At 37.2% G+C, this 21,109-nt stretch overlaps 1 non-coding gene across 1 annotated transcript; it reads right to left on the reverse strand.

Moving 5' to 3' along the window:
• Window positions 1-20,778: 20,778 nt before the first annotated feature.
• On the reverse strand, window positions 20,779-20,841 carry LOC126017202 (U7 small nuclear RNA). Its single transcript, XR_007498845.1, has one exon. It is a non-coding gene; the product is annotated as a U7 small nuclear RNA (small nuclear RNA).
• Window positions 20,842-21,109: the final 268 nt, after the last annotated feature.

A 21,109-nucleotide genomic window follows, 5' to 3' on the forward strand; every position in this document is an offset into this window, starting at 1 on the left:
TGAAAATGATAGTGTCCATAAGACACATATCTAGAAATCAAGAGAAAAATATTTACACTAAAGAGATAAATATACTTATTTTCAGTAAGAGTTGGTCATTGAAAAAAAAATAATAAATAAAAAAAAAAAGAGTTGGTCATTGGAAGATGGCAGTAGGATAATTGCCTACAAAAAGATGTGTGAGGGGCCCAAGAAATAGCACAGTGGTGGGGCATTTGCCTTGCACCTGATCCAGGTCAAACCTTGGCTCAATCTTTGGCATTTTCATATGGTTTTCATATGGTTCCCCAAGTCAAACTCCTGAGCATTACTGGATGTGGCCCAAACACCAAAAAAAAAGTGTGACTTTTGGAAATTATTATTATGCAGTTTCTTGAAGTGGGATTAGAACACTTTATAGTGGACAAATATGATGAGATTCTTTGAATAAAATGCCTTATTAGAACTACTAGACTATTATATTCTAATAAGTATAGGCACCAAAGTTTGACTAACCCAAATAAAGTTTGTTATTATATTATTCTCAATGAAAGGGAATAGTTGATAAATTCAATCATTTATATCAAAGCTACTTTCTTTTTAATTTGTCTTTTCATTGATTTATTCATTTAGCAAATATTGAGTGTTTGCCAAATCAGGCACCCTTTTGTGTTCCAAGATAAAGCAATGAAAAGACAAATAGCTTTTTTTAAAGGAATTAATATTTGAATAATAATTTTTTTAAATCTAAGATTTCTGTTAAGTGTCATGTCACATTAACATTTTCCTCTTGCTCTCTTTTTCTCTAATCCAGTCTACAATTGAGATAGTTAAAAATGCTTTTGCATCTCTGGATTCCAGGCCATACTCCTGTAATAAATTATCTCGAATAAGATCATTATCTCTAATCAGGTTGTTGCAATACCTCTTATCTAGTTTCTATGCCTTATTTTCTTCTTTCAGTTTCTCTCCTGCCTTCACTCTCCAGCTACAATTGTATATACAGATATTTGGGGAAGGGGGTCATTCTGAAATTACAACCAGGGCACTCACAAAGCATACACAAGAGCAAGTGCTCTACCAGTGAGTTGCTTCCTCTGCCATTTGAATTATTCTTAAATACAGCAGATCAGATCAAGCACTTCTGCTTTCAAATTTTCTAGTGTCTTTTATCTGTTGAAGACACCTAATTCTTGAATGCAATTAGGGCAATCAAGTTGAGAATCTTATTTCATATACTTTCTTAATCTCATCACACATTTCCTTTTATGTCTTACAGAACTCACAGACCCAATATTATTCTCTGTCCCTAAGTTGCATGCCCATTTTTCATGGTTTGCATTAGAAATTCATTGCCTTTAGTATCTTTATTCTCATCAAATATACTGAGATACTCAAATATGTTTTGTTATAATGTTGATTAAAATATATAATGTATATATAATATATATAAAATATATATAATGTTGATTCTGCCTACTTTGAACAAGATGATGTTCATGAAGTTCTGAGTTTGTTGTTTCTGTTTTTTCTTTTTTCTTTTTTTTTCTTTTTTTTGTTTCTGTTTTTTAATTCACTAGATGCTATTTTTCAAGAATTCATTAATGGTGTTAAATGAGACTTATATACTAATTGAACCCCGAATTACACAGATAAAATACATAACTTCTCACTGTTATTCCACCTTTATGACAACATTACTCACATTATGAAAACTAAATGCACTTGTTTGCCTCTTTCTTTATAGATTATGAAGTTCTCTGATTGGCAAACATTTATAGAGAAGGATTTTTAGGCCAAATGGTTTCTGCTGTTCAACTGAACTAACTTAGTGTAAAGACAGCATAGATAAACTGGGTAAATAAATGTGTCGCATATCATACCTGTATAACTTTATTTGTGTCAATATTTAAGACAGATATTGTATAAAACTTTCACATCACAAATATTTTTCAGCTTTTGACTTCTCTCTTCCACCATTACAAAACAAAGAACATTCTAAGCTTATCGATAAATATATAAACAAAGGCAAGCTAAATTTATTCTAGATAATTAAGGTTATTGTGTATTAATTTTCATATTCTTTGAACAACTAATAAAATACCTGACACTTAATGAATGCTTGATAAAACGAATTATTTGGAGAGAAATTCCTTTCACTTTGGTATCTTCCTGGATGGGATAAGCAATATAACAGAGTAAAAAAAATTTTTTTAATTAACTGAAGATTAACCAGAAAACCATTTTAAAATTTTAACCTTTGTTAAAAAAATCATTCTGAAGTATGTTATTTTAATTTTCTGCCCTAGTAAGTACAGTTTAGTAAAAACATTTAATTATTTCATTGCAGTGCCCCTAGGTCAAGATTAAAGATAAGAATTCTCTGTGCAGCCAAGTAAATGTAGATGTAGAGGTATAGCTAATTTTCCCCCCAATGCCAAATGCAGAGACCCCAGTTAACTTTAGAAATGGCCTTTTTGATACAAGTCTAAGCTCTGAAATACATTTATATTCTAGTGAATGCTTTTCTTTATAAAGTAGGGCATGCACATGCCAACCAAACAAAAACAACTCATTACAGACAGATTCTTATCGGTTGGGTTCCAGTATTATTTATTGCTTCTTATATAAGTACTCCTGATCTTATATGGGAACTTTGAATATTGATGTAGCTTATTTCTGTCTTTCTTCTTAGCCATTAACATACAAGAAAAACAGTATAAATTAAGCAGAAAACATTGATAATAAGCAAGTTTGTTATACTGACTTAAGGGGGAAAAAGGCACAGGTATCTATTGCATAAAAGCTTGCTTTCAATGAGCAATAATGCTTTTCTTACAAACAGTAGTTTTACAATGTAACTTAAGTAATAGAGTGGTAGAACAGATTAGAAGTACCTCCAGGTGGCAAAAGCACAGAAATGAGCCTTTTTTTTTCTCCCACACAAAATTTATCTGAGTATTTCTGTTCTTCAATTCAGATTAGAACATCTATCTCATTTTGGTAGACTGGTGCAGTGGGACAAAGCACTCATTTGAATTAGAAGGACTTGAGTCCCTATCTTTGTTGTATGAATTCCTAAAGATATCCTAATATTAACATTTACTTTATAAAGTTGTATTGAGATTTAATACTCTAGCATTGGATAGTGCCTCTTATCTATGGAGAGTTTCATAGGTATTTCCCTTTACCTGAGCACTTAACCATTCAGTATTGATGAATAATAGTTCTGAGTTTTATTTCACATCACTATTTTGCCTATTCAAAACAGACTTTCAAAAATGATCTTGTTTAGTCAGTGAATTCTTTTGTTTAAATGGTAATCTATTTTTTTACTTTATTTAAACAAAATGCATCCTATAGTTACATAGTTGACCATAATACATTTGTTTCCTTATAAGTAAAAGCAAAGTTACTGAAAAAAGGAAAGAAAAAGTATAAAAGAAAAAGGATGAGAAGAAAGGTTTTATTTTAAAAAAAAAGGGAAAAAATAAAAAAGTGTAGTTGCAAACACATTTGTGAAAATTATTGTATTTCCAATGAAGTCATTAATACAATGGCAGAAGGTTTGGTAAGCTCTTGTTAGCTATCCATTCTATTATTTTGGTGTGTTCCTATAGAGATGACAGAATCAAACAGATGAAATTGTCCAGAAATTCAGCACTATTATTGATACTGCAACTTTTAAGGGCAAGCACTCATCTTCCAGGCCTCCTGGAAGAAGAGGGTTTTCACACTCACTTGCAAAAGCCCTGGTGATATCAGTCCCAAAAACCAGTGTACCTGAAGATTGGTTAGATTGGTGTACCCGGAGGAAATTGTAGGGGGGTGATGAGATAGGCCCAATAAGGAAATGATAATTCTGGGTGATGGGGGTAGCAGGTGTGCCTTCAACAGTGCAGGTAGCCACTGAATTCTATAGGAAAAAGCATCATCAGAAGTCTTACAACTATAACTACTGAGGTTAAAAAGGATTAAATTTCCTAGGGTGAAACATGGGCTTTTATTTTAGATGCCAGTACTTGTTATTGTGAGTATTATTATTAGGAGACATTGATGATTAATTAATTTCCATGATAGTTTAGATAGCACAGTTACATTAGTGCTAACAGTGATGGTATCGATAGACATAGTTTTGGCACCTGGAGATTATCACCAGGTTGGCTGCATGCAATGCAAGCACCCTACCCTACACTGAACTACCACTCCAGCCCCTAAAGGTTATTAAAAATGATTACCGAAAGAGTAGATAAAATTTTAATTAAATGAACTGAGCTGAAAACTATAGTAGTAATGAAGGAGAAGGGAGGAGACATAAATTATTATTAGGGTTTTCTGATATTTCCCTGGCTTCTATACCATAATATCTTAAATTTTCCCTTCTTTTGGTTGTTTGTTGTTGTTGTGATGACAAGAGAGGACATACTCGCTCAGAGAGCTGTGGTGCTCCCTAGAGGTTGCTATCAGTTTACTGTGTTTAGCCACTTGCCATGGTGCCTGCCAGAAGTTATGTGTCTTTCATCCTGATAATTGTGAACTTTCTTTGTGTGGTTCTCCAAGAGGCCTGTGCAGTATACAAACTACACATATTCACCAGCAATTGTGCTTTCCTGTTGTGTTGCTCACACAGGATTAGATTTTGGAGCTGTAGGGTGATGCTCTTCTTCCAACATTCTGGGCTCTGGTGCAGCCAGAAATCCCTTGCAGCATGAGGGATCACAGACAGCGGCCCTGCTGGCATCTTTGCTTAGCACATTCCATGACAAGGGTGATAGAACTCATGGCCTTAGGCTTTCAAGGCAGGCAGCCTAAGCTGCTGAACTCTCCCTCCAGGCCCTTCTTAATATCTTTTGTAACATTTTCTGTCTCTTTCAAATTTACTGTGTTGAAATGTTCCAGAGTTGGGTTCTTCTTCATTTTTATATTCTGCCTTCCCTTCTGGTGAGCTAATTTAGTCTGACATCTCTAAAAATCACTTTTGTGCAACAATATTTCTATTATTTTTTTCTAGCATCCCCTCTTTCATAAGATGTAGCATACATAGCCAACTGCCTCGTTGAAACCTCTTAAGTGACTACCTTTTTATTTGTTTACTTATTTTTGATTTAAAATAATTTAAGTGATGCATTTGCAATGGGATGTACATTTATGGTCTTTGTGTAAACCCTCCTAAGTGATGTGTTACCTCAATCCCTCACCACCAAAGTCCCCAAGAGCCCTGCACCAATGTTGCTGGGTGACATCCTATATCTTTTCTCCCTCCTTTATCTGGCTTTCTCTGTTTGTACTCCAGTATCCAGAATTTGATACCAACTGATGACATTAATACCTTTGTTTTGTTTTCTATATGCAAACATAAATGAGTAATGTATAGAAAAACAAAAACTTAATCCAGTACTTGCCATTTCCCCATTTATACTTAGCATATTATCACCCAGTTCTGTCCAAGTTAGAGTGAGCTACATGATTTCATCATATCGATCCTTTAGATTTACTACATTACTTTAAATCTATTCTTATCTGTACCAGTTATAGCTCTTTCTCATTATACATAACAAATTTATAGAGTCAATTTTTACTCCTTCCAGTCTCTTATTCCTCAAACTTCAATCTGTCAAGAAATCAAATTGGACATGAACACCACTGGTTACTAAAGTACAACCATAGTCCAACACTGAGAAAGAGACATGCCATCTATTAAAATTTATGTCAAAATGCAATCCAATCAGAGGATAATATCAGACACATATAAATTATATGACATTTATAGCTGACCACTGTTTATCAAAATATCAAGGTCAGGAAGTATTAGTAGAATCTGAAGAGCATGTATTACAGATGGGAGACACTAAGGAGATACAATTAGTATCATTAGTGTCATATAGGACAATAGAATTAATGCAGGACCAGAAAAGTACACTGAGAAAATAATGAAGACATTTCAATAAAATACTCAATTTTGTTAGTGACATTGTGTCAATGTTAATATGGGGACTTTAAACATTATGCAAAAGTTGCATGGGTTTTTGTTTTTATTGCTTTGGTTCTTGAGGCCACATCCTGGTGCTTAGGGCTTATTTCTGTCTCTGGGCTCAGGGATCACTCCTAATGGTGCTTGTGGGACCATATCAGATACTAGGGATTCAATGCAGGTCAGCAACATGCAAGGCAAGTGCCCTCGCTAGTGTACTATTTTTCTAGCCAGTTATATGAGTTCTTAACACCCGAGGGAGCAAAATAAAGCATCTGTGGGTATGGATATATTTTTCAAGCTTATTACTTGATATTTATTTTAAAACATGAAGCAAAACAACCAAGGGATAAGGTACTTCTTTTAAAATGTATGTAGACCCAAACCACTTCTTATAACCTCTATTAAAGTTATTTGGAGGACCAGGGAGATAGAACATATATTAGTGATGAATGCATATCATTCCACTTGGATCCTTAGCACCACCTGCTTCTTGAACATTGATAAGGTATAACCCTAGAGTATTTTCAGAGTGAAACTAGTAGTCCTTGGAATTACAACAATGAGTCGTGCTGCATTTTGCAACTAAGCATTGACCATCTTGCTGGTTGACCCAATATAATCAGAAGTGGTCCATGGGTCCCTTAAGCACTGCTTGGGAATGTCTGCTCTAAAGAAACTTATTTTTATTCAGGATAACATTATCTCTTACTGGTACTGTGAACATAACATTTTTTTGGATATAGGAAGCCACACTCACATGTATTGCTCCTGATTATGTGCTCTGGGATCACTCCTGGTACAGTAAGGGCCTATCTGTGGTGCTAGGGACCAAATACAGGCCAGCTACATGCAAGGCAAGCATCCTATTTGCCCTACTATTGTTCTAACTCTGACATAACTCTTCTACTTCCATAAAAATCAGTTCTCAACATAGTAGTCGAAGTTATTTTATAAGTCACAAAATAAAATTTTACATAGTCCTGATACCACCCACAGATTTAAGTAAAATTCAAGTTCTTGGGCTCCACATATCATTATGACTAATGCCCTTATGACTGAATACTATTTCTCAATGAAGCTTTTTTTTTTCCCCCATTTTGTTTAAAACTCTCCCTCTACCCCAATCCTACACAGAGCCCTCCCTCTCCTCACTTGGTATGCCCAGTTCACTTAACTTTGTACTTTTATTTATTTATTTATTTATTTATTTATTTATTTATTTATTTTGGTTTTGGGGTCACACCCAGCAGCGCTCAGGGGTTACTCCTGGCTCCAGGCTCAGAAATTGCTCCTGGCAGGCTCGGGGGACCATATGGGATGCTGGGAATCAAACCAATGACCTTCTGCATAAAAGGTAAACGCTCTACCTCCATGCTATCTCTCCGGTCCCAACTTTGTACTTTTAATTTTTCCCAATTGTTTTCTTTCTTTCTTTTTTTTTTTTTAATAATTTTTATTTTGAGCAAAGTGGCCTACATATCTTTCACAGTAATATTTTAGGTACATAATAACAATGTATCAAGGGAATTCCCATCACCAGAGTTGTCCTCCCTTTACCCCTGTAGTTTTCTTTCCTTTTTAAATTTGCATTTTATAAGAGACTATTTAAATAACTTATTTTTCCCATCACTTTTTTCATTTTATACTATAATTTCCAAACTCAAATGAAAACTGTCAGAGAACCTAGATCTTTACTGACGAATTAGCTTAAAAAACAAAGGAAGAAAATTTTATGGTTATTGAGGAGGAAGACTGCTTCTCAAATTAGAACAGAAGATATCTGTGGGACAGTCTACAAAATAACATGCCATCATTCATGAAAACTGTCAAGGCCATGTAGTTCATGGAAATTTTAAGGTACAAGGAGTACTGAGAAACTGTAACAGAGCTTGGAGGAAACTTAGAAGAAACAATCTCTAAGTATAATGTGGGATTCTAATGATCCCAAGCAGAGAAAGACATTTGGAGAAAACTGGAAAATTTAAAAGGAAGTTTGTAATTTTGCAAATGTCTAACAAATCATTTAATATATAGCTTTGCCACTCCAGTTACCAGTCTTGGCTGGTGAAAATCTCTTTGGAGGAAGCTTGAATCACAGAGCTCTGGAAGGCTGGAAGTGGGAAGTGGGGATAGAGAAGAGTTCTCAAATGAATGTGACTAGGTCCCAGAGATACATTTTGCTTACTTCATGACTTGGCCTATTGCAAAACTATTTATGACTGAGGGAGAGGAAGGATTAGAGAATGTAGACAGACAGTTCCTTGTTATTTAGAGTAAAACAGAACCAAAAGGATCATGAGGCAGAACCTCTATTCACACCCATGTGAGTTAAATCAGGTCTAATATACATGAAAAATTTCTATTATAATAGGGTGAGAGTTGGGGCATGACAAGGGTCAGTCACAGGATACAGAGGAAGATCTAGTCCAGATCTTAATTTTCTGAGCTCAAATAGTTGAAGGAACATTCAGTGGTATTTTTCCTCTGTCTTTTAGACTATCACCTTGTCCTTTCTTCAGAACATAATTTTGTCATTAAAGCTTTACTTGGCAAGAATCCGATTCACCAAGGAAGATAGAACTCTGTGTTTGCATGCTTCAAGGCAGAGTTGAAGTCTACTTTGGCAAGCTTTACGAGGAAAGAGAGAAAAGAAAATAAGAGTCGTAAATCATCTGGAGGCCAGAATACAGGATTAAGGATACTCAATCCATTTTAGCAAGGACTTCTGCTAACATGGGTTTACCTAATGACCCTTTCTTCTCTGATAGCCAGTAGGTGCACCCACTTAGTTCCAGTGTGGAAAAACGACCTCTTAGATGCTGTCTGTCATTGAGTAAGACCCCACAGAAACTGTCATAAAGATTACTCCTTCGTGGATTTTTTTTTTCTGGTTCCATTCTTAAGCAGTGTTCACTTTGGATTTCATATTCATGTTTCTATGATGATACATTTGCAGAAATAATAAACACTTGTAACTCAACTCCTGATGGTCTGTCACAAACAGAATGATGTGATCCCCGTCTTGTAACTAATCTGCTCCCTTTCACACAATGAATTTAGGTGGCACATTCATAACATCTCGGTAAGAATAAAATTTTAAGAGAACAATTTTGTCATGAAATAGGGCAATTTTTAAATAACGAGATTTTTTCAGATTTGTGTTCCCTAGATTTGCACTTTAATGAACTTTCTTCCTATTTTAGATAGGCTAAGAACAGCTCTACATCTCATTGTGAGTCACCTAAGTAATTATTACTTGTTGATTTTGTAATACAATGCTACTGATCAAATCTATCATGTCACTCTTTACATTATGAAGAAAAACAACTTATAGGTGTCAAATAATACCCAAAGAATGGAGAGAAAAATATTTGTTGTAGTTTGTTTTCAATTGTAATAACACACTGTATCAAGAAATTCTATAAGGAAGCTTCTTGTAGTTTAATAAACTTATCTAGTCATATATAGAAGAGAAATTGCCTTATTTTATTTCAGGTTATCAGTAACTACATGGTCATGAGGTAATATCCATAAAAAAAATTAACCAGTACATTGGAGGCTCCCATACCTTTCATGTTATAGCTTTAATTTAGTTAAAGGATTGTATGTCAGTTATTTTATTTTATTTTTTTTTTTTTGTGAGAACATATTTACCCAGAGAGGAGAAAGAAGGAAACTAGCATTGATTTAGCTGGGGTTTCCTGTTATAGTGTGTTTCCAGGGTAATGATGCATATACCCAAGAACTTAGTATACTGTGAGTAAATATTTGTTGAATGAATAAATGAGTAATTAGTCAATGGCAAAATGTGTTCTTTGATTCCAGGGACAAGAGGAGCCTTTCAAAATGTATTCACCTATTGTTCCCTGGACTTGAGGTAATATTAATAGAGGAAGTACTCCTGAACCTTTCATTGGTGCTTTCCCTGCCTCCATTCTGGCACTAGGAAAGTACCTTCACCTTTTCCTGTGTGCTAGAGAGAACTAATTGCCATCTTGCTAGGAATAGAAGACCGAGAGGTTTTCTGCAACACTCAAGTTTCTGTTAGGCCCACTGGCACATTCCAGAGAGGCTCTACCACATCTCAGTAGAATATTCTGCACTTCTCCCTCATTGAATCTCTCACTCATCCACTGACACTTGGATTTCTAGGTTGCACATAGAGTTGTGGGTTTAGTTCAGAAAGAATTAATGGTAAAATGATTTCTCACCCATGTTTTCACAACTTCAGTGATGTGAACAAGTTTTCGTCAAATCCAAACATCCTTTATGTCTCAAAAGTGGAACTTTTGGATTTTAGTCCCTTCTTTACTTTCATGCACCACAACCCCCCGCCCCCACACTAATCCTATTGCACAGCCATGGTAAAATTTATCCCTGGTAGGCTCTAGGACATTCACCTGGGTGCCAACTATGTTGAGTTAAGCCTTGGTGATTTGGAGTGGGGAAATCACAGTGCGGTTGATGGTGTTTACTGTGTGTCTGTTGAGTAAGCAGTGGACTCATGTTTCTAAGGTAGATTCAGTTATTTGAGGTCAAAGAGATTTTCATGAGAAATATTTGCACCTGGAAATAAAAAAAAATTGCACATTGAATAATCACATGTGTGATAAAGGTTGTTTTAAGAAAGCCTCCAGGAAGACTGGACTTATATGTGCTAATAGTGAGAGGACAAGTACAATCTAAGTTGTAAGAATGTAGACATTATGAGTCAAAGAAATTATTCATATTGAAACTAAGGGCCTGAAGGGGAAACTTTGAACTAAATGAGCAGAAGCAGAACTCCACTACTTTTTTTCTTTTCTTTTCTTTTCTCTTCTTTTTTTCTTACTTTTCTTTTTCTCTTACTTTTCTTTCTTTCCTATTCTTTTCTTTTTCTACATAATAGTCAATGTTGGTGGCTTTTATATCTTGGCAACATGCAGGCTGGGGTACTACTGGAGAATAAAACTAAGAAACATAAGAACAGTTTGAATCGTTACATTCTGGCAAAATGAAAGGTGAGTGATTAAGATGGTTTCGGTCTAAACCATCATAAAGGCTCAACCTGTCTTTTGGCAAGACTTGGGTTAGCAGAATTGTCACACCCTTCCCAGGAGAAGCTCCGGGCTGAAAGATTAAGGATGCTGCCGGTCAAAGGTTAACTGTGTTAATGTATTTATTTGGGAAAGTATACAAAAGCCCTTATTAACCTTGGCTTTGAAACATGGAGCTGTCAGTCCCTCGCTTTCATGATCCCATTTTCATCTAAAAATGTTTTTAAGCAGTCCAATATCAAAACAGAATCTATGTACCTCAGGTAGAAACACGTCCTGCACAGTGCCTGTAATACTATGTACACTGGCAGCTCAGTTTGTTAGATACCTATCATGTGAGCTACTCTTTGTTCCTATAAATTGGGTTACTATTTCTGGAGAGAAGGTAATTTATTTTGTAAAAGAATGGGGTGGAGCGAATGTTCTCTATTATTTTAAAAAATCCTCTTTAGAAATTAAGCTTTCAGCTCCCTAATCTTTTAGGGGAATACTACCTGAAAAAATGGCTAGGTGTCTTTTCGTCTTAGGGGGTTTTAGCAACAAACCATTATTGTTTGCAGACCGACTCTTCTGTGAGAAGGCAAGCTGCCTTAATGACAGCTTATGCAACAACAATCTGTGATATAGTACTTAGCTGGATGTAGCAACAACGATGTTCTAAGCCAAGAAGGAGAGGGAAAAAAAAGTTAGTATCTTGTGCGTGAGAAGCTCGTAGATACCCTGAGGTGACTTCATATAATTCTAAAATAGCAGGTAGCTTCTTGCATTGCTAATCGAGGCATCAGCGCCCCAAGCAAGTGGAGGTGGCTGACAGCATGCTTTGGTTTCAATGCATTCAGCTCATTTTGAGTGATATGAGCTTAATTCATATTCTAGTTTCTATACTAAAAGTTTATGTGTTCTGATTTGGCAAATATTCTCCCTCTTAACCTGACAGCTTGGAGCTTTGATAAAGCTGCTGATCTGAATGTCTTACTTATATTTGTTCATTCTATGTAGTGAGAAAAAGTAGGCTGAATAAAAGGAGGAAAAAGGTGTGTGTGTGTGTGTGTGTGTGTGTGTGTGTGTGTGTGTGTGTGTGTGTGTGTGTGTGTGTGTGTGAGAGAGAGAGAGAGAGAGAGAGAGAGAGAGAGAGAGAGAGAGAGAGAGAGAGAGAGAGAGAGAGAGACAGAGAAAGTGTGTATGTGTGTGTCTCGCATTTCACTTAAACCCCGACTCTTCACTTCAACTCACTGGTTTTCCACAAAGTTGGCTTGCCTAAAAAAAAAACTCTGAAAATTCACAGCTTCAAAAATGTAGGGAATTTACAGAGAGAATCATCATTCTGTTTTAGTGCAAGAGGTGGCTCCTTTCTGGAGAGGCAGACTCTGGGTCAGAGTGAAGTTGTAATTGCTAATGCCATGAGGTTTTCCAAAGAAAGCCAAATCTCAGCATGTGGCTTTGTTTGGTCATTACTATGTCCATGCAAGATCCGAGCTACCATATTGGTTCTTCAGTTCTCTGTGGTTTAGGACTCTGAGAAGGCCATTTGTCTTAGGGACCACTGGCCACTTGCTCAGCTACCCCTGGCATGAAATGGATCTTACAAATGTAGCACCCCATTCATATTTATTGCTTGGGAACTCAGGAAGCTACAAGTGGAAACTCCACAATCAAAAACCCCATCATTTTATGCTAATAGATATTTAACAGCTTAAATGAAATAACAAGGAATACATTTACCCTGGCGCCATCCAAGACTATTTGGTGGGTATTTTACATTCCACTCCTTGAAAGAAAAAGAAAAACATAATTTTTTATAGTTTCCTTAGATACATAGATCTTTTACTGTGCAAAGAGGTAATGCATAACAGACCTTCATAGGCAAACCAATTCTATTCAAAAGGATTGACTGTTATCAGGATAGTGCAGGCCAGTCAATCAATTTGAATTTTTAATATAAATCAGTGATTAGAACTTATCCAGGCTGTCTGTCACTTGCTTTCTGGCTTTATTTGTTCACAAGGGGCTTAGCTTTCTTGAGCTTAGCTAAAAAGCAGACAAACACTAATGCTATTGTTTGCCATTCTGCACAAGTTTCCCCTCAGTGTCGGACTCCAATTTTCTCAGGTTTGTTTGAGTCCCTGTTATTTTCCTTTCTAGCTTTCCAAACTCCATGGCTCTAAGTTTATTATAACGCCACTTTTTTTTTATCTCAAACTTTATTTGATTTCTCCCAGGCATAACCATTCAGTGCTCTGCTTGTTCCAGACTTGTCCTGCTCCAGGCCCTCTGTATCTTCAGGCTGGAGTACACCAGTGACAAGACTGTGGTATAATGAGGATCCTGGCCAAGCATTCAAGCTGTGAAATCATAATAGACTGGATTCCATCCTGCCTTCTCACTCACTGTTGACTTCTGTCACTACCCTTCTCTAACAAGGTAATACCAACAACATGGAAAGAGGAGTATGCAAACAAAGCTTTGAGGTTGGGGCTGAGATAGGTTGGTGTCCGCTCCCGTTCAATAGTGCTCATTGACTTCTCATACTCTGCCTCCCCCAAATCAGCAGGGTTATCATCCTTCTACTTGGAATCATTGAAGTAAGTTGCTACTCATCTCAAAACTTCCCTTGTTGATGCTAGCAGTATGCACTCAATGCCCTTTCTGCCATTCCTGCTTTAAGCCTGAATCTGTTTTCTTGTACCCTTCAGAATGGCACATGCCTGCAAGAATAGGCTTCTGGTGCCACTTGCTCCACTCTCTCACTTCTGTGTCTTGGCTCATGGTCTATAAGATTCTCAATTTATTTCTCTTTCTCTGACAATTGTTTAATTTTTACTCCTTTCCCCAGGCTATATTCAAGCACCACTATCCCCTTACCTCCAGGTAATGTTTTTCTGCAAAATAGGTTATGAAATCTCCCTTGACCATCCAATTAGAATTGATTACTCTTATGACCACAGTCTCATGGCACTTTGCTTGTACCTTGAGTGAGACTTGCCCACTTGTATTTGGGAATTGAATTAGTATAGTAGTTGATTGCTCTCTCCAGGGATCCTAAACAATTCCTTTAGGACAGCAGTTGTGCCTTAGGGATGTGGTTCAATTTGTAGAGCAGATATACTATATATGTCAATGCCTAGGTTTGATCCCAGATGATCTCATGTTCATGCTCTATTATTCTCACTTGTATAAATTCATGCATGTCTGTATGTATAAAATATGTGATATACTTATGCATGCTCACATCTAATAAAGCGACTGTAAAAAAATACAGGCAGGGGTGGAGGAAGAGGGAGGGGGGCATTGGTGGTGGGAATATTGCCCTGGTGAAGGGGGGTGTTCTGTTTATGACTGAAACCCAACTACAGTCACACTTGTAATTATGGTGTTTAAATAATAAAGTTTTGGGGGCCAGAGAGATAGCATGGAGATAGGGCATTTGCCTTGCATGCAGAAGGACTGTGGTTCGAATCCCGGCGACTCATATGCCTGCAGGGGGTGATTCCTGAGCATAGAGCCAGGAGTAATCCCTTAAAAATTAAAAACAATAATAAAGATTTTATTTAAAAAAAACAACAACAAGGGCCAGAGCTGTGGCACAAGCAGTAAGGCTTCTCCCTTGCCCTCGCTAGTCTAGGAAGGACCTTGGTTCGATCCCTTGGCATTCAATATGGTCCCCCCCCCCCCCAAGCCAGGAGCAATTTCTGAACACATAGCCAGGAGTAACCCCTGAGCGTAACCAGGTGTGGCCAAAAAAACAAAAGAAAAAAAAAAAGAAATCTTAGTACCTCTGTGCTTTACTTATAGCATCTGCTTGATTAGTACTTGAGAACTGAATGGAAAAAAAAAAAGAAATTATTTTATGTATAAACATAACTGAACTCACTGCATTGGATACCTCTGTGGCTAAGGCTAAGTTGAGTGTATCAATGTGACTCTTAAAATATACCAGTAAAGCAAAAGTCACAGGACTTGCCATTCTTATTGACAGCCAGCAGAAAGTATACACAATGGAATATTATGCAGCCGTCAGGAGAGATGAAGTCATGAAATTTTCCTATACGTGGATGTACATGGAATCTATTATGCTGAGTGAAATAAGTCAGAGGGAGAGAGATAGACACAGAATAGTCTCACTCATCTATGAGTTTTAAGAAAAATAAAAGTCATTTTTGCAACAATCCTCAGAGATAAAGAGAGGAGAGCTGGAACTTCCAGCTCACTTCATGAAGCTCACCACAAAGAGTGGTGAGTGCAGTAAGAGAAATAACTACACTGAGAACTACCATCACCATGTGAATGGAAAGCCTGTCTACAGTACAGGTGGGGGTGGGATGGGATGAAGGGAGACTTGGGACATTGGTGGTGGGAATGTTGCACTGTTGAAGGGGGGGTGTTCTTTACATGACTGAAGCCTAATCACACTCATATTTGTAATCAAGATGTTTAAATAAAGATATTATAAAAAAAGAATATTCACTTTTCCAAGCCTTTGATGATACAACACTTGGGATGTCAGCTTGTGTGTAGGAATCTTCATTAACTTGGGCTCACAGGGGAGTCTCGAGGACCAGGGTTTCCCCCCTCTACTAATGTGATGGAAAGTGGAAAATGCACCTTTGCTAGGAAAGAATGTCATATCATCCTGTAATGTAGTTCATGGCAAGAGTGGGGCAGGAATAATTGAAATTCATGTCTGGATTGCTAGAAATTGATATTTCATAGAAAACCAATCCCAACAAGGAGATATATTCTTTGTCACTCAGTAACAAAGCCATCTCTGGTTATGCAGACAGAAAAGGTACCTAGAGCTCTGTGTCAAGAATGCTACTTATCCACTCAACATTCTTCCCTTTGTCTTAAAGAAGCAAATTTTGTCATTAGCATGTGACTGTGAGATTCAGGGATACAGTTATTAATAAACTCTACAAAAATATAGAGTCTTCAAATAAGCACATCTGCTCAAAAGGGATGTGTGCTATTCTGTATTCGAAAACCTCAGTGCTGGATCTCAGCTTTTGTGTCTTTTCTTACAGGCTGGGATGGAAGACTTTCAACTATTCCTGGGAAGATGGCAGAGCTGCCTGAGTTGAGCCTATTAAGCGTCTGCCAAGCTGAATCAGCCACTGCATGACATTTTGTGATCTTAGCTGCCAATTCCCTAGTGCACTGTCTTGCCTTTTCGAGCCACATCAAGTTATCAACAAACATTTCTTAACCTGGACTATGTGTTAGGACCCCAAGGAGATAAAAGATGAAGAAATGAATATTAGTTCCCATTTTTAAGGAGTTTTTAATCAGGTTTTATTGAATGCATCACAATAAAAGTAATGCAATGAACTCTACAACTATAGGATCACTCAGCATATAGACATTATATGCTAGAGGTTACAAGAGCAAAAAGGCTCCATTAGTGAATGGAGAATCTCACTAAAGAGATGAAATTTGAGAAAATATTTTGAGGACAGATCTTATTTGAAAAAAAAAATGGAGAAAGTACAGGACAACCTTTCATTGGGGGTAAACCCAGGGTAGGTTTTATCAATGCGGGAGGTGCTAGTACGCCTACTGATTTTCACAGAGGAAGTAATCTGTTGGCATCAGCAAGAAACACATGTTGCCTGTGGAAACATTGTTAGAATGTGATGCGGTAAGTCTTGTATACCGGACTGCCTAGGGAGTTAATGTCCCTCGAAGCCAATGGGGAACTGCTGAAGGCAGCTTCACTAAATACTGATGTGAATCTTCCAGTTTGCATGTAGTCATTCAAGCAACCTTCTGTTTGTTTACTAATCTGTTGTCCTGGCACTACATAGGAAAGCTGTGAAAAATCTGGTTTGGCCTCCAAAGTACAAATTTTCTACAAATAGTTGATTTGTGTACCTAGGACCAAGAGCTATTACACAGGGCAAACTGTGGAGAAACAAATTCATGGATGGTTGTGTCACTGGTTCAACCCTTTCTTTCCTTTTAACTCCACCTTTAAAACAAACTTCCTCTCATCTTCCTGGTTGTTCATTTTTTATACCAGTCACTTCTCACTGCACCTGTCTGTGTGTAATTAGTTAAAAAAATGCAAGTAAACTTTGCATGTTTAATCTCATTCTTCTTACCTCACTCACTGGCATTTTATTGATTATCCTGTCCAAGAAATCATGTTCAGACTCGGTTCTTCTGCAGTTAACCTTGTTTGTTTTTATTTATCACCCACCTAGCAACACAGTCTTCAGAAAGTCCTTCTTAACAATTGATAGCCTACATGCATTTCAGCAGTGTTATGCAGATTTTTCCAACTACACACATGCTTCTCTCTTCCTTTGAAACCTATGGCAATTATCTTAAAGCTTGAGAAACTCGAGCACATGGAAAAATTACCTCTTGTTGTTCACTGTCTTATCTCTTAAAAGTTAGACTTCTGCTGGCTTGAAAGTTGCAGAAGTTTAGATGAAGAAGAGTTTCATTGCGGCTGGCAAAATTTGAGTCATAGTTTTCAACTTGGGAGGGCTAAGCTTGATTTCAAAGATTTTTTTCCTAAACATGTGGCGGTTGAAGGCTAGATGTTGGAAAGATGATCCTTTGCCAAAGTGACCTTTCTTTAGTTACTAAACCTAATGTGGGAGAAAGTGGTGTAAAAATAAGAAGTCTACTCAGATTAAAATGTTTTAATTGTTTAAGACATTCCTGCTTGTGTGATGGAAAATACTGTATAATTAATTTTAACAATATAAAAATCAGGAATGGAGAATACTTTTGAGCTGTAGAAAAAGACTTTACTTTAAGACAACTTTAAATGTTGTCAGCTCAGTAGCATTTACTTTACTTTTATTTTATTTTTTTGGTAGTGACACGTATTGTATTTGTGCCTCCAGCATGCAAAGTAGGTGCTCTAATTCTTTGAGCTATCTTCCAGGTTCTTTAGTAGTAACAACAACAACAACAACAAAAACTTTCTTCTTCTTCTTCTTCTTCTTCTTCTTCTTCTTCTTCTTCTTCTTCTTCTTCTTCTTCTTCTTCTTCTTCTTCTTCTTCTTCTTCTTCTTCTTCTTCTTCTTCTTCTTCTTCTTCTCCTTCTTCTTCTTCTTCTTCTTCTTCTTCTTCTTCTTCTTCTTCTCCTTCTTCTTCTTCTTCTTCTTCTTCTTCTTCTCCTTCTTCTTCTTCTTCTTCTTCTTCTTCTTCTTCTTCTTCTTCTTCTTCTTCTTCTTCTTCTTCTTCTTCTTCTTCTCTTCTTCTCCTCCTCTTCTTATTCTCCCCGTCCTCCTTCTCTTCTTCTTCTCCTCCTCCTCCTCTTCTTTTTCTTCTCCTCTTCTTTTCTTTTTCTCCTCTTCTCCTCCTCCTCTTCTTTTCTTTTTCTCCTTCTCCTTCTCCTTCTTCTTCTTCTTCTTCTTCTTCTTCTTCTTCTTCTTCTTCTTCTTCTTCTTCTTCTTCTCCTCCTCCTCTTCTTATTCTCCCCCTCCTCCTCCTCTTCTTCTTCTTCTCCTCCTCCTCCTCTTCCCCTCCTCCTCTTCTTCTTCTTCTTCTTCTTCTTCTTCTTCTGCTTCTTCTTCTCTTCTTCTTCTCTTCTTCTTCTCCTCCTCTTCTTCTTCTTCTTCTCTTCTTCTCCTCCTCTTCTTATTCTCCCCGTCCTCCTTCTCTTCTTCTTCTCCTCCTCCTCCTCTTCTCTTCCTCCTCCTCTTCTTTTTCTTCTCCTCTTCTTTTCTTTTTCTCCTCCTCTTCTCCTCCTCCTCTTCTTTTCTTTTTCTCCTCCTCCTCTTCTTCTTTTCTTCTTCTTTTTTCTCCTTCTCCTTCTCCTTCTCCTTCTCCTTCTCCTTCTTCTTCTTCTTCTTCTTCTTCTTCTTCTTCTTCTTCTTCTTCTTCTTCTTCTTCTTCTCCTCCTCCTCCTCCTCCTCCTCCTCTTCTTATTCTCCCCCTCCTCCTCTTTTTCTTCTTCTCCTCCTCCTCCTCTTCCCCTCCTCCTCCTCTTATTCTCCTCCTCCTCCTCCTCCTCCTCCTCCTCTTCTTCTTCTTCTTCTTCTTCTTCTTCTTCTTCTTCTTCTTCCACATTCAGGGTGCTCAAAGTTTACTTTTGTGTCTATATAGGGTGCCTTACCCACTGTACTATCTCTTTGGCCTTCTTAGCCGCTTTTTATGTTATGAACTACCTTGCAACTTTAATCAATAAAACTGTGGCTCAAAGTTGGGTAATTCATATTACTTTTGTGATATTCTGACAAATTGTGTTTAAAGACATTTTGGGCTTCTTTGATTAGTCTTGAGTGCAAGACTATCAGGGAAACGAGCCTGTATTATTGACAACTTAACTTGAATGCTTACAGAAATATGAACAGGGGGCAAATAGCATGATTATTTCTCTACATGCACATATGACTTTACTTGTGTTTTGTACCCTACTCTCTACCCGACTCCATCTTTTATTTCTATTTTTTTATTCCCTCACATGACTTTTTTTAGTTTCTACATACCATTAAAATGTATGGGTGGGTAAGAAGGGAAAGTGGAAAGTGACAGTAAATAGATATGAAATTGCTTTGGGGAGAGTGATAAAAATACTCTAAAATTGATGGTGGTGACAATTCCCTGACTCTGCATATCTAAATACCATGTAATAGCAGCATGCTTTTTGTGGAATGTGCATGTTGAGCTCAGTTGGGGTCAGATTCTGCTTAGGCCTGGGGGTCAGAGGTCAAGAAAATTAGTAAGTTCTTTGTCATCACTGAATAACCTGATGGAAATAAATAGAAACGTTAAAGCAGTTTTTTAAGCAAAATTATATGGGAAAATATTTATTTTGCTTTGGGGCCACATCTGATATTGCTCAGGTATCATGCATGGCAGTACTTAGGGGAACATCTGTGGTGGCAGGGACTGAACTGGGGTTTTATGAATGCAAGGAAAGTGACTTAACCTCTATACTATATCATTTTGACCATAGTAGTTTTACTTTTAACATAATCTCTTTTCTATATCCTGATCTCTTCATGTCATTGCCTCTATTTTTTTGGGTTCTAGTGACTGGATATTTTTTAGATTTGGGTCACACCCAAAGAGCTCAGAGGTTACTCCTGGGTCTCCATTCAGAAATCCACATGTGACTGGCTCTGGGAACCCTATAGGATGCCAGGGATGGAACCTGGGTCAGCTGCATACAAGACAAATGCCTCCCCCCACTGTGATATTACTCCTGCTCCTATTCATTGGTTATTTATACTCTTTCTAAAAATCTAAGTCTAGAGTTCAGAAGATCAATATTATAGTAACAATGTTATTAGATAACAGAGATAAAAACTGAATAGGGTGAGAAGATAAAAGACATTTTACCAAAGGAGCTGTACAGATGGCCAATTATGAAAAAGTGCTCATTGTCACTTATAGTTGGAAAAGTTGAAATCAAAACAACATTAAAATATTACCATATTACCTCAGGCTACTGAGAATGGTATATATCAAAAGGTATGGAAGCAGTGTTAATGAGGGGTGTCCTAAGTAAAAAATTTTTATCTATGGTTGGTGGTAATGTCATTGAGTTCAGCCTGCTAGGAAAGTAAAATTTCTTTTTTTTTATTTTGTCTTCGGGTCACACCTGGTGGTGCTCATGGGTTACTCCTGGCTCTATGCTCAGAAATCGCTCCTGGTAGGCTTGGGGACCATATGGGATGCCGGGATTAGAACCACCGTCTTCCTGCATGCTAGGCAAACAAATGCCTTACCTCTATACTATCTCTCAGATCCAGGAAAGTAAAATTTCTATCTTTCCCCAAAATAGAAATAAAGCTCACATATGATACAGCAATACTACTTTTTTTGGGGGGGGGAACTTCCGGTGGAGACCAGAAGGCCTGCTGGACAAATTCTAAAAGAGCTGTAACACTAGCAATACCACTTCTTAGCATTAATTAAAAATTAATTTGAGAGGACATATGCATACCTATGTTCACTGAAGAACTTAGTACAAAAATTTTGAAAAATCCAAATGCCCAACTACAGATGAATGGACCAAGAAGTTGTGGTATCTACATATAATGCAATGAAATCAAGAATTAAGAAAGAAAAAGGCCTCTGCCTGGCCAAAAACAAGCAGCTCCTCTACCAGGCTCCAAAAGAAAATAATGATCCTCTGACACTTCCCTGGCTGATAGCT

The sequence above is a fragment of the Suncus etruscus genome, chromosome 8 (genome assembly GCF_024139225.1).
Source record: "Suncus etruscus isolate mSunEtr1 chromosome 8, mSunEtr1.pri.cur, whole genome shotgun sequence".
NCBI lineage: Eukaryota > Metazoa > Chordata > Mammalia > Eulipotyphla > Soricidae > Suncus > Suncus etruscus.